Source organism: Ambystoma mexicanum, chromosome 3q, assembly GCF_040938575.1.
Source record: "Ambystoma mexicanum isolate Mex_15411 chromosome 3q, UKY_AmexF1_1, whole genome shotgun sequence".
Taxonomy (NCBI): Eukaryota; Metazoa; Chordata; class Amphibia; order Caudata; family Ambystomatidae; genus Ambystoma; species Ambystoma mexicanum.
The window spans coordinates 1,136,733,624-1,136,746,123 of NC_090926.1; the positions used below are offsets into that span (position 1 = coordinate 1,136,733,624).

The window sequence follows — 12,500 nt, forward strand, 5'->3', positions numbered from 1 at the left end:
GAGCCAATTTCGGCAGGCCATTTTGACAGGCTCCAGAGGAATAAATGGCCGCACGAGTGGTCCGGTAGTTAGTCTAAGCCACATGGCAAATATTTGGGTGGTGGGCCTTCTGGGCATGTGGCCCTAAGTCTCAGAGGACCGCAGAATGGGTCCCTTCTGCCCATATAGAGAGGTCTTGGCCGATCGGGGCCGAGAGGACAGGGGCCTCACCACCCTCTGACGGTCCTCCTGGGCGCCCTTTCTCTGCTCTCTGCTCTCTGCTCTCTGCTCTCTGCTCTCTGCTGTTGCAGCAGAAAGCTGTGCCTTCAGTCCCCTGGCTTGCACAGGGCAGCAAAAGACTGTACTTTCACTGTGTCGCAAGTAGGGGGCCTCTCCTGAATGCATCTGCCAAGGAAGGTCTAGAAGTGACACGAGAACCCTTGTGCTGACACACAAAAAAGGCTCGGCAGATAGCTTGCGTCCCAGTTGCTCCATCCTCTGTATCCACATGGACCCCTCCCAATGTCTGCTGTAAAGATGCAGGCAAGGAAAAGCGCAGGATGGGCTTCTTACAGAAGGAGGCGATGCCAGGCGTCGATGGCTCTAGCGGCAACTAGTGTCAGGGTGGAAATATAATCGTGGCCCCCACCCCTAACAGTCAGTGAGTCCTGGATGGGAGTCTTCCCAATGTCTGCTTTATCGTCCATCCTATAATCAACATGCATGTTTACATCTTGTTTTGGGGACATTTCCGAGCAAATCGCAAAATTGCAGCTCAGTTCAAACCGAGACGTAGGCGGCAGGGTTCGAACCTGCGTGGGGAAACCCCAATGGATTTCAAGTCCATCGCCTTAACCACTCGGTCACGACTACCCATGAGAGTGAAACTCTCACTCGAAAGATTGTGCTGTGCTTACACAGAAGAGTCCTTAGTCTCTATCGCCTTGCCTCTAGATCTTGTCCTGTACTTTCCACCCTTCTCTCTCATCATGCACCGTTCTTTCTCCTCACAAGTTTCTTTTAAATGTACATATATGTTTGAAATTGCAAAACGAAACCCGTCAAAACGTACCAGTTTCTCTGCGTTGGCCTAAAGGATGAAGCCGCTTTTACTCCTAGGATCTTGCTTGAATAGCTCTAGTGCGCCGCAGCCTCCTTTAGTAATTGTATTATACTGCTATTTTAAGATTGTTTTCCACACCAGAAAAGAGTAAACAATAAAAGCGGGCGCTGCACCGTAGTCGGCAGGATTTGAACCTGCGCGGGGAAACCCCAATGGATTTCTAGTCCATCACCTTAACCACTCGGCCACGACTACTCCTGAGCAAACCTGTTTCTACTATAAACTTAACACTTTAGCCACACACAATGTCTCCTCCGCCCCTTACTTTATGCCGCTCTGCACCGTTCCCTTTTGGCCCTCCCATGACCCTTGAAAATGCATTCAAAAGTCAGAATCTCTATGGTCTGGCCCAAGTTCCCTAAATGCCATATCCCCTCCCTGCCAAGCTCGGACTAAGTGCCAGGGACAGATCTGTGCTAATAAACCTAGCAAGCGGCCAGGCAGCAGAGCCTCACCTTCACTAGGTTGCACTGGCTTCTGCCAGCTCCAAATTGAAACTGTTAACAGTGTCCTGTTTGGAAGCATGCCTGGGCAGGGGCTGTCTCTATGCAAATCGAGTTGCAGAGGCCTCCTGGGAGCCAATTTCGGAAGGCCATTTTGACAGGCTCCAGAGGAATAAATGGCCGCACGAGTGGTCCGGTAGTTAGTCTAAGCCATATGGCAAAGATTTGGGTGGTGGGCCTTCTGTGCATGTGGCCCTAAGTCTCAGAGGACCGCGGAATGGGTCCCTTCTGCCCATATAGAGAGGTCTTGGCCGATCGGGGCCGAGAGGACAGGGGCCTCACCACCCTCTGACGGTCCTCCTGGGCGCCCTTCCTCTGCTCTGTGCTGTTGTGGCAGAAAGCTCTTCCTTCAGTCCCCTGGCTTGCACAGGGCAGCAAAAGACTGTACTTTCACTGGGTCACAGGTAGGGGGCCTCTCCTGAATGCATCTGCCAAGGAAGGTCTAGAAGTGACACGAGAACCCTTGTGCTGACACACAAAAAAGGCGCGGCAGATAGCTTGCGTGCCAGTTGCTCCATCCTCTGTATCCACATGGACCCCTCCCAATATCTGCTGTAAAGATGCAGGCAAGGAAAAGCGCAGGATGGGCTTCTTACAGACGGAGGCGATGCCAGGCGTCGATGGCTCTAGCGGCAACTAGTGTCAGGGTGGAAATATAATCGTGGCCCCCACCCCTAACAGTCAGAGAGTCCTGGATGGGAGTCTTCCCAATGTCTGCTTTATCGTCCATCCTATAATCAACATGCATGTTTACATCTTGTTTTGGGGACATTTCCGAGCAAATTGCAAAATTGCAGCTCAGTTCAAAACGAGACGTAGTCGGCAGGGTTCGAACCTGCGCGGGGAAACCCCAATGGATTTCAAGTCCATCGCCTTAACCACTCGGCCACGACTATCCATGAGAGTGAAACTCTCACTCGAAAGATTGTGCTGTGCTTACACAGAAGAGTCCTTAGTCTCTACCGCCTTGCCTCTAGATCTTGTCCTGTACTTTCCACCCTTCTCTCTCATCATGCACCGTTCTTTCTCCTCACAAGTTTCTTTTAAATGTACATATATGTTTGAAATTGCAAAACGAAACCCGTCAAAACGTACCTGTTTCTCTGTGTTGGCCTAAAGGATGAAGCCGCTTTTACTCCTAGGATCTTGCTTGAATATCTCAAGTGCGCCGCAGCCTCCTTTAGTAATTGTATTATACTGCTATTTTAAGATTGTTTTCCACACCAGAAAAGAGTAAACAATAAAAGCGGGCGCTGCACGGAAGTCCGCAGGATTTGAACCTGCGCGGGGAAACCCCAATGGATTTCTAGTCCATCACTCGGCCACGACTACTCCTGAGCAAACGTGTTTCTACTATAAACTTAACACTTTAGCCACACACACTGTCTCCTCCGCCCCTTACTTTATGCCGCTCTGCACCGTTCCCTTTTGGCCCTCCCATGACCCTTGAAAATGCATTCAAAAGTCAGAATCTCTATGGTCTGGCCCAAGTTCCCTAAATGCCATATCCCCTCCCTGCCAAGCTCGGACTAAGTGCCAGGGACAGATCTGTGCTAATAAACCTAGCAAGCGGCCAGGCAGCAGAGCCTCACCTTCACTAGGTTGCACTGGCTTCTGCCAGCTCCAAATTGAAACTGTTAACAGTGTCCTGTTTGGAAGCATGCCTGGGCAGGGGCTGTCTCTATGCAAATCGAGTTGCAGAGGCCTCCTGGGAGCCAATTTCGGCAGGCCATTTTGACAGGCTCCAGAGGAATAAATGGCCGCACGAGTGGTCCGGTAGTTAGTCTAAGCCATATGGCAAAGATTTGGGTGGTGGGCCTTCTGGGCATGTGGCCCTAAGCCTCAGAGGACCGCAGAATGGGTCCCTTCTGCCCAAATAGAGAGGTCTTGGCCGATCGGGGCAGAGAGGACAGGGGCCTCACCACCCTCTGACGGTCCTCCTGGGCGCCCTTCCTCTGCTCTCTGCTGTTGTGGCAGAAAGCTGTGCCTTCAGTCCCCTGGCTTGCACAGGGCAGCAAAAGACTGTACTTTCACTGGGTCGCAGGTAGGGGGCCTCTCCTGAATGCATCTGCCAAGGAAGGTCTAGAAGTGACACGAGAACCCTTGTGCTGACACACAAAAAAGGCTCGGCAGATAGCTTGCGTGCCAGTTGCTCCATCCTCTGTATCCACATGGACCCCTGCCAATATCTGCTGTAAAGATGCAGGCAAGGAAAAGCGCAGGATGGGCTTCTTACAGACGGAGGCGATGCCAGGCGTCGATGGCTCTAGCGGCAACTAGTGTCAGGGTGGAAATATAATCGTGGCCCCCACCCCTAACAGTCAGAGAGTCCTGGATGGGAGTCTTCCCAATGTCTGCTTTATCGTCCATCCTATAATCAACATGCATGTTTACATCTTGTTTTGGGGACATTTCCGAGCAAATTGCAAAATTGCAGCTCAGTTCAAACCGAGGCGTAGTCGGCAGGGTTCGAACCTGCGCGGGGAGACCCCAATGGATTTCGAGTCCGCCACGACTACCCATGAGAGTGAAACTCTCACTCGAAAGATCGTGCTGTGCTTACACAGAAGAGTCCTTACTCTCTACCGCCTTGCCTCTAGATCTTGTCCTGTACTTTCCACCGTTCTCTCTCATCATGCACCGTTCTTTCTCCTCACAAGTTTCTTTTAAATGTACATATATGTTTGAAATTGCAAAACGAAACCCGTCAAAACGTACCAGTTTCTCTGCGTTGGCCTAAAGGATGAAGCCGCTTTTACTCCTAGGATTTTGCTTGAATAGCTCAAGTGCGCCGCAGCCTCCTTTAGTAATTGTATTATACTGCTATTTTAAGATTGTTTTCCACACCAGAAAAGAGTAAACAATAAAAGCGGGCTCTGCACCGTAGTCGGCAGGATTTGAACCTGCGCGGGGAAACCCCAATGGATTTCTAGTCCATCGCCTTAACCACTCGGCCACGACTACTCCTGAGCAAACCTGTTTCTACTATAAACTTAACACTTTAGCCACACACAATGTCTCCTCCGCCCCTTACTTTATGCCGCTCTGCACCGTTCCCTTTTGGCCCTCCCATGACCCTTGAAAATGCATTCAAAAGTCAGAATCTCTATGGTCTGGCCCAAGTTCCCTAAATGCCATATCCCCTCCCTGCCAAGCTCGGACTAAGTGCCAGGGGCAGATCTGTGCTAATAAACCTAGCAAGCGGCCAGGCAGCAGAGCCTCACCTTCACTAGGTTGCACTGGCTTCTGCCAGCTCCAAATTGAAACTGTTAACAGTGTCCTGTTTGGAAGCATGCCTGGGCAGGGGCTGTCTCTATGCAAATCGAGTTGCAGAGGCCTCCTGGGAGCCAATTTCGGCAGGCCATTTTGACAGGCTCCAGAGGAATAAATGGCCGCACAAGTGGTCCGGTAGTTAGTCTAAGCCATATGGCAAAGATTTGGGTGGTGGGCCTTCTGGGCATGTGGCCCTAAGTCTCAGAGGACCGCAGAATGGGTCCCTTCTGCCCATATAGAGAGGTCTTGGCCGATCGGGGCCGAGAGGACAGGGGCCTCACCACCCTCTGACGGTCCTCCTGGGCGCCCTTCCTCTGCTCTCTGCTGTTGTGGCAGAAAGCTGTGCCTTCAGTCCCCTGGCTTGCACAGGGCAGCAAAAGACTGTACTTTCACTGGGTCGCAGGTAGGGGGCCTCTCCTGAATGCATCTGCCAAGGAAGGTCTAGAAGTGACACGAGAACCCTTGTGCTGACACACAAAAAAGGCTCAGCAGATAGCTTGCGTGCCAGTTGCTCCATCCTCTGTATCCACATGGACCCCTCCCAATATCTGCTGTAAAGATGCAGGCAAGGAAAAGCGCAGGATGGGCTTCTTACAGAAGGAGGCGATGCCAGGCGTCGATGGCTCTAGCGGCAACTAGTGTCAGGGTGGAAATATAATCGTGGGCCCCACCCCTAACAGTCAGAGAGTCCTGGATGGGAGTCTTCCCAATGTCTGCTTTATCGTCCATCCTATAATCAACATGCATGTTTACATCTTGTTTTGGGGACATTTCCGAGCAAATCGCAAAATTGCAGCTCAGTTCAAACCGAGACGTAGTCGGCAGGGTTCGAACCTGCGCGGGGAAACCCCAATGGATTTCTAGTCCATCACTCGGCCACGACTACTCCTGAGCAAACCTGTTTCTACTATAAACTTAACACTTTAGCCACACACAATGTCTCCTCCGCCCCTTACTTTATGCCGCTCTGCACCGTTCCCTTTTGGCCCTCCCATGACCCTTGAAAATGCATTCAAAAGTCAGAATCTCTATGGTCTGGCCCAAGTTCCCTAAATGCCATATCCCCTCCCTGCCAAGCTCGGACTAAGTGCCAGGGACAGATCTGTGCTAATAAACCTAGCAAGCGGCCAGGCAGCAGAGCCTCACCTTCACTAGGTTGCACTGGCTTCTGCCAGCTCCAAATTGAAACTGTTAACAGTGTCCTGTTTGGAAGCATGCCTGGGCAGGGGCTGTCTCTATGCAAATCGAGTTGCAGAGGCCTCCTGGGAGCCAATTTCGGCAGGCCATTTTGACAGGCTCCAGAGGAATAAATGGCCGCACGAGTGGTCCGGTAGTTAGTCTAAGCCACATGGCAAATATTTGGGTGGTGGGCCTTCTGGGCATGTGGCCCTAAGTCTCAGAGGACCGCAGAATGGGTCCCTTCTGCCCATATAGAGAGGTCTTGGCCGATCGGGGCCGAGAGGACAGGGGCCTCACCACCCTCTGACGGTCCTCCTGGGCGCCCTTCCTCTGCTCTCTGCTCTCTGCTCTCTGCTCTCTGCTCTCTGCTCTCTGCTCTCTGCTCTCTGCTCTCTGCTCTCTGCTCTCTGCTCTCTGCTCTCTGCTCTCTGCTGTTGCAGCAGAAAGCTGTGCCTTCAGTCCCCTGGCTTGCACAGGGCAGCAAAAGACTGTACTTTCACTGTGTCGCAAGTAGGGGGTCTCTCCTGAATGCATCTGCCAAGGAAGGTCTAGAAGTGACACGAGAACCCTTGTGCTGACACACAAAAAAGGCTCGGCAGATAGCTTGCGTCCCAGTTGCTCCATCCTCTGTATCCACATGGACCCCTCCCGATGTCTGCTGTAAAGATGCAGGCAAGGAAAAGCGCAGGATGGGCTTCTTACAGAAGGAGGCGATGCCAGGCGTCGATGGCTCTAGCGGCAACTAGTGTCAGGGTGGAAATATAATCGTGGCCCCCACCCCTAACAGTCAGTGAGTCCTGGATGGGAGTCTTCCCAATGTCTGCTTTATCGTCCATCCTATAATCAACATGCATGTTTACATCTTGTTTTGGGGACATTTCCGAGCAAATCGCAAAATTGCAGCTCAGTTCAAACCGAGACGTAGTCGGCAGGGTTCGAACCTGCGTGGGGAAACCCCAATGGATTTCAAGTCCATCGCCTTAACCACTCGGTCACGACTACCCATGAGAGTGAAACTCTCACTCGAAAGATTGTGCTGTGCTTACACAGAAGAGTCCTTAGTCTCTATCGCCTTGCCTCTAGATCTTGTCCTGTACTTTCCACCCTTCTCTCTCATCATGCACCGTTCTTTCTCCTCACAAGTTTCTTTTAAATGTACATATATGTTTGAAATTGCAAAACGAAACCCGTCAAAACGTACCAGTTTCTCTGCGTTGGCCTAAAGGATGAAGCCGCTTTTACTCCTAGGATCTTGCTTGAATAGCTCTAGTGCGCCGCAGCCTCCTTTAGTAATTGTATTATACTGCTATTTTAAGATTGTTTTCCACACCAGAAAAGAGTAAACAATAAAAGCGGGCGCTGCACCGTAGTCGGCAGGATTTGAACCTGCGCGGGGAAACCCCAATGGATTTCTAGTCCATCACCTTAACCACTCGGCCACGACTACTCCTGAGCAAACCTGTTTCTACTATAAACTTAACACTTTAGCCACACACAATGTCTCCTCCGCCCCTTACTTTATGCCGCTCTGCACCGTTCCCTTTTGGCCCTCCCATGACCCTTGAAAATGCATTCAAAAGTCAGAATCTCTATGGTCTGGCCCAAGTTCCCTAAATGCCATATCCCCTCCCTGCCAAGCTCGGACTAAGTGCCAGGGACAGATCTGTGCTAATAAACCTAGCAAGCGGCCAGGCAGCAGAGCCTCACCTTCACTAGGTTGCACTGGCTTCTGCCAGCTCCAAATTGAAACTGTTAACAGTGTCCTGTTTGGAAGCATGCCTGGGCAGGGGCTGTCTCTATGCAAATCGAGTTGCAGAGGCCTCCTGGGAGCCAATTTCGGAAGGCCATTTTGACAGGCTCCAGAGGAATAAATGGCCGCACGAGTGGTCCGGTAGTTAGTCTAAGCCATATGGCAAAGATTTGGGTGGTGGGCCTTCTGTGCATGTGGCCCTAAGTCTCAGAGGACCGCGGAATGGGTCCCTTCTGCCCATATAGAGAGGTCTTGGCCGATCGGGGCCGAGAGGACAGGGGCCTCACCACCCTCTGACGGTCCTCCTGGGCGCCCTTCCTCTGCTCTGTGCTGTTGTGGCAGAAAGCTCTTCCTTCAGTCCCCTGGCTTGCACAGGGCAGCAAAAGACTGTACTTTCACTGGGTCACAGGTAGGGGGCCTCTCCTGAATGCATCTGCCAAGGAAGGTCTAGAAGTGACACGAGAACCCTTGTGCTGACACACAAAAAAGGCGCGGCAGATAGCTTGCGTGCCAGTTGCTCCATCCTCTGTATCCACATGGACCCCTCCCAATATCTGCTGTAAAGATGCAGGCAAGGAAAAGCGCAGGATGGGCTTCTTACAGACGGAGGCGATGCCAGGCGTCGATGGCTCTAGCGGCAACTAGTGTCAGGGTGGAAATATAATCGTGGCCCCCACCCCTAACAGTCAGAGAGTCCTGGATGGGAGTCTTCCCAATGTCTGCTTTATCGTCCATCCTATAATCAACATGCATGTTTACATCTTGTTTTGGGGACATTTCCGAGCAAATTGCAAAATTGCAGCTCAGTTCAAAACGAGACGTAGTCGGCAGGGTTCGAACCTGCGCGGGGAAACCCCAATGGATTTCAAGTCCATCGCCTTAACCACTCGGCCACGACTATCCATGAGAGTGAAACTCTCACTCGAAAGATTGTGCTGTGCTTACACAGAAGAGTCCTTAGTCTCTACCGCCTTGCCTCTAGATCTTGTCCTGTACTTTCCACCCTTCTCTCTCATCATGCACCGTTCTTTCTCCTCACAAGTTTCTTTTAAATGTACATATAATTTTGAAATTGCAAAACGAAACCCGTCAAAACGTACCTGTTTCTCTGTGTTGGCCTAAAGGATGAAGCCGCTTTTACTCCTAGGATCTTGCTTGAATATCTCAAGTGCGCCGCAGCCTCCTTTAGTAATTGTATTATACTGCTATTTTAAGATTGTTTTCCACACCAGAAAAGAGTAAACAATAAAAGCGGGCGCTGCACGGAAGTCCGCAGGATTTGAACCTGCGCGGGGAAACCCCAATGGATTTCTAGTCCATCACTCGGCCACGACTACTCCTGAGCAAACCTGTTTCTACTATAAACTTAACACTTTAGCCACACACAATGTCTCCTCCGCCCCTTACTTTATGCCGCTCTGCACCGTTCCCTTTTGGCCCTCCCATGACCCTTGAAAATGCATTCAAAAGTCAGAATCTCTATGGTCTGGCCCAAGTTCCTTAAATGCCATATCCCCTCAGTGCCAAGCTCGGACTAAGTGCCAGGGACAGATCTGTGCTCATTAACCTAGCAAGCGGCCAGGCAGCAGAGCCTCACCTTCACTAGGTTGCACTGGCTTCTGCCAGCTCCAAATTGAAACTGTTAACAGTGTCCTGTTCGGAAGCATGCCTGGGCAGGGGCTGTCTCTATGCAAATCGAGTTGCAGAGGCCTCCTGGGAGCCAATTTCGGCAGGCCATTTTGACAGGCTCCAGAGGAATAAATGGCCGCACAAGTGGTCCGGTAGTTAGTCTAAGCCATATGGCAAAGATTTGGGTGGTAGGCCTTCTGGGCATGTGGCCCTAAGTCTCAGAGGACCGCAGAATGGGTCCCTTCTGCCCATATAGAGAGGTCTTGGCCGATCGGGGCCGAGAGGACAGGGGCCTCACCACCCTCTGATGGTCCTCCTGGGCGCCCTTCCTCTGCTCTCTGCTGTTGTGGCAGAAAGCTGTGCCTTCAGTCCCCTGGCTTGCACAGGGCAGCAAAAGACTGTACTTTCACTGGGTCGCAGGTAGGGGGCCTCTCCTGAATGCATCTGCCAAGGAAGGTCTAGAAGTGACACGAGAACCCTTGTGCTGACACACAAAAAAGGCTCGGCAGATAGCTTGCGTGCCAGTTGCTCCATCCTCTGTATCCACATGGACCCCTCCCAATATCTGCTGTAAAGATGCAGGCAAGGAAAAGCGCAGGATGGGCTTCTTACAGACGGAGGCGATGCCAGGCGTCGATGGCTCTAGCGGCAACTAGTGTCAGGGTGGAAATATAATCGTGGCCCCCACCCCTAACAGTCAGAGAGTCCTGGATGGGAGTCTTCCCAATGTCTGCTTTATCGTCCATCCTATAATCAACATGCATGTTTACATCTTGTTTTGGGGACATTTCCGAGCAAATTGCAAAATTGCAGCTCAGTTCAAACCGAGACGTAGTCGGCAGGGTTCGAACCTGCGCGGGGAAACCTCAATGGATTTCAAGTCCATCGCCTTAACCACTCGGCCACGACTACCCATGAGAGTGAAACTCTCACTCGAAAGATTGTGCTGTGCTTACACAGAAGAGTCCTTAGTCTCTACCACCTTGCCTCTAGATCTTGTCCTGTACTTTCCACCCTTCTCTCTCATCATGCACCGTTCTTTCTCCTCACAAGTTTCTTTTAAATGTACATATATGTTTGAAATTGCAAAACGAAACCCGTCAAAACGTACCAGTTTCTCTGCGTTGGCCTAAAGGATGAAGCCGCTTTTACTCCTAGGATCTTGCTTGAATAGCTCAAGTGCGCCACAGCCTCCTTTAGTAATTGTATTATACTGCTATTTTAAAATTGTTTTCCAAACCAGAAAAGAGTAAATAATAAAAGCCGGCGCTGCGCCGTAGTCGGCAGGATTTGAACCTGCGCGGGGAAACCCCAATGGATTTCTAGTCCATCACCTTAACCACTCGGCCACGACTACTCCTGAGCAAACGTGTTTCTACTATAAACTTAACACTTTAGCCACACACACTGTCTCCTCCGCCCCTTACTTTATGCCGCTCTGCACCGTTCCCTTTTGGCCCTCCCATGACCCTTGAAAATGCATTCAAAAGTCAGAATCTCTATGGTCTGGCCCAAGTTCCCTAAATGCCATATCCCCTCCCTGCCAAGCTCGGACTAAGTGCCAGGGACAGATCTGTGCTAATAAACCTAGCAAGCGGCCAGGCAGCAGAGCCTCACCTTCACTAGGTTGCACTGGCTTCTGCCAGCTCCAAATTGAAACTGTTAACAGTGTCCTGTTTGGAAGCATGCCTGGGCAGGGGCTGTCTCTATGCAAATCGAGTTGCAGAGGCCTCCTGGGAGCCAATTTCGGCAGGCCATTTTGACAGGCTCCAGAGGAATAAATGGCCGCACGAGTGGTCCGGTAGTTAGTCTAAGCCATATGGCAAAGATTTGGGTGGTGGGCCTTCTGGGCATGTGGCCCTAAGCCTCAGAGGACCGCAGAATGGGTCCCTTCTGCCCAAATAGAGAGGTCTTGGCCGATCGGGGCAGAGAGGACAGGGGCCTCACCACCCTCTGACGGTCCTCCTGGGCGCCCTTCCTCTGCTCTCTGCTGTTGTGGCAGAAAGCTGTGCCTTCAGTCCCCTGGCTTGCACAGGGCAGCAAAAGACTGTACTTTCACTGGGTCGCAGGTAGGGGGCCTCTCCTGAATGCATCTGCCAAGGAAGGTCTAGAAGTGACACGAGAACCCTTGTGCTGACACACAAAAAAGGCTCGGCAGATAGCTTGCGTGCCAGTTGCTCCATCCTCTGTATCCACATGGACCCCTGCCAATATCTGCTGTAAAGATGCAGGCAAGGAAAAGCGCAGGATGGGCTTCTTACAGACGGAGGCGATGCCAGGCGTCGATGGCTCTAGCGGCAACTAGTGTCAGGGTGGAAATATAATCGTGGCCCCCACCCCTAACAGTCAGAGAGTCCTGGATGGGAGTCTTCCCAATGTCTGCTTTATCGTCCATCCTATAATCAACATGCATGTTTACATCTTGTTTTGGGGACATTTCCGAGCAAATTGCAAAATTGCAGCTCAGTTCAAACCGAGGCGTAGTCGGCAGGGTTCGAACCTGCGCGGGGAGACCCCAATGGATTTCGAGTCCATCGCCTTAACCACTCGGCCACGACTACCCATGAGAGTGAAACTCTCACTCGAAAGATCGTGCTGTGCTTACACAGAAGAGTCCTTACTCTCTACCGCCTTGCCTCTAGATCTTGTCCTGTACTTTCCACCCTTCTCTCTCATCATGCACCGTTCTTTCTCCTCACAAGTTTCTTTTAAATGTACATATATGTTTGAAATTGCAAAACGAAACCCGTCAAAACGTACCAGTTTCTCTGCGTTGGCCTAAAGGATGAAGCCGCTTTTACTCCTAGGATCTTGCTTGAATAGCTCAAGTGCGCCGCAGCCTCCTTTAGTAATTGTATTATACTGCTATTTTAAGATTGTTTTCCACACCAGAAAAGAGTAAACAATAAAAGCGGGCGCTGCACCGTAGTCGGCAGGATTTGAACCTGCGCGGGGAAACCCCAATGGATTTCTAGTCCATCGCCTTAACCACTCGGCCACGACTACTCCTGAGCAAACCTGTTTCTACTATAAACTTAACACTTTAGCCACACACAATGTCTCC

At 51.2% G+C, this 12,500-nt stretch overlaps 8 non-coding genes across 8 annotated transcripts; all 8 read right to left on the reverse strand.

Annotated features, from left to right (window-relative positions):
* Positions 1–770: 770 nt before the first annotated feature.
* TRNAS-UGA (transfer RNA serine (anticodon UGA)) lies at positions 771–852 on the reverse strand. The gene has a single exon. It is a non-coding gene; the product is annotated as a tRNA-Ser (tRNA).
* Positions 853–2,419: 1,567 nt separating this feature from the next.
* TRNAS-UGA (transfer RNA serine (anticodon UGA)) lies at positions 2,420–2,501 on the reverse strand. Its single transcript has one exon. It is a non-coding gene; the product is annotated as a tRNA-Ser (tRNA).
* A 1,986-nt stretch (positions 2,502–4,487) lies between these two features.
* Positions 4,488–4,569, reverse strand: TRNAS-AGA (transfer RNA serine (anticodon AGA)). Its single transcript has one exon. It is a non-coding gene; the product is annotated as a tRNA-Ser (tRNA).
* Positions 4,570–6,977: 2,408 nt separating this feature from the next.
* TRNAS-UGA (transfer RNA serine (anticodon UGA)) lies at positions 6,978–7,059 on the reverse strand. Its single transcript has one exon. It is a non-coding gene; the product is annotated as a tRNA-Ser (tRNA).
* Positions 7,060–8,626: 1,567 nt separating this feature from the next.
* TRNAS-UGA (transfer RNA serine (anticodon UGA)) lies at positions 8,627–8,708 on the reverse strand. Its single transcript has one exon. It is a non-coding gene; the product is annotated as a tRNA-Ser (tRNA).
* Positions 8,709–10,266: 1,558 nt separating this feature from the next.
* On the reverse strand, positions 10,267–10,348 carry TRNAS-UGA (transfer RNA serine (anticodon UGA)). The gene has a single exon. It is a non-coding gene; the product is annotated as a tRNA-Ser (tRNA).
* A 1,567-nt stretch (positions 10,349–11,915) lies between these two features.
* Positions 11,916–11,997, reverse strand: TRNAS-CGA (transfer RNA serine (anticodon CGA)). The gene has a single exon. It is a non-coding gene; the product is annotated as a tRNA-Ser (tRNA).
* A 363-nt stretch (positions 11,998–12,360) lies between these two features.
* Positions 12,361–12,442, reverse strand: TRNAS-AGA (transfer RNA serine (anticodon AGA)). The gene has a single exon. It is a non-coding gene; the product is annotated as a tRNA-Ser (tRNA).
* Between the last annotated feature and the right edge of the window lie 58 nt (positions 12,443–12,500).